The sequence below is a fragment of the Nomia melanderi genome, unplaced genomic scaffold (assembly GCF_051020985.1).
Source record: "Nomia melanderi isolate GNS246 unplaced genomic scaffold, iyNomMela1 scaffold0014, whole genome shotgun sequence".
Classification (NCBI taxonomy): Eukaryota; Metazoa; Arthropoda; class Insecta; order Hymenoptera; family Halictidae; genus Nomia; species Nomia melanderi.
In genome coordinates, this window is record NW_027475130.1 from 3,092,291 (window position 1) to 3,093,245 (window position 955).

Consider the following 955-nt stretch of genomic DNA (forward strand, 5'->3'; position numbering starts at 1 on the left):
CTTGGGTGCTATTAGAGATAGCGCAAAAAATCAAAGTGCATTGTCTGTAGGAGGCCCTTGCGCATGAATCTGTGCAATGGGATCGACCTCGGACCACCAGGGGCCGAGAAAATTACAGAAATTCGGAATCCGTCATCCAAGGTCATGTAAAAATCCAGCATATATCTGGTGATATCTCGGGTGCTATTACAGACAGCGCAGTAAACCAAAGTGAGTTGTCTGCAGGAAGCCCTGTCGCATGAATCTGTGAAGCGGGGGCGACCTCGGACCACCAGGGTCCGAGAAAACTACCGTCTCATGGGGCCGGACACTCAGGGTCAGGGAAAAATCCAATATATATCTGGTGATATATCGGGTGCTCTCACAGATAGCGCAATAAATCAAAGTGCATTGTCTGTAGGAGGCGCTGGCGCATGAATCTGTGCAGCGGGATCGACCCCGGACCACCAGGGGTCGAGAAAACCACCGAAACATGGGGCCGGGCACTCAGGGTCAGGGAAAAATCCAATATATATCTGGTGATATGTCGGGTGCTATTAGAGATAGCGCAATAAATCAAAGTGCATTGTCTGCAGGAGGCCCTGGCGCATGAATCTGTGCAATGGGATGGACCTCGGACCACCAGGCGCCGAGAAAATCACCGTCTCATGAGGCCGGACTGTCAGAGTCAGGAAAAAATCCAATATATATCTGGTGATATCTCGGGTGCTATTAGAGATAGCGCAATAAACCAAAGTGAATTATCTGCAGGAGGCCCTGGCGCATGAATCTGTGCAGCGGGAACGACCTCGGACAACCAGGGGCCGCGAAAACCACCGTCTCATGGAGTCGGACACTCAGGGTCAGGGAAAAATCCAATATATATCTGGTGATATCTCGGGTGCTATTACAGATAGCGCAATAAATCAAATTGCATTGTCTGTAGGAGGCCCTGACGCATGAATGTGTGCAGCGG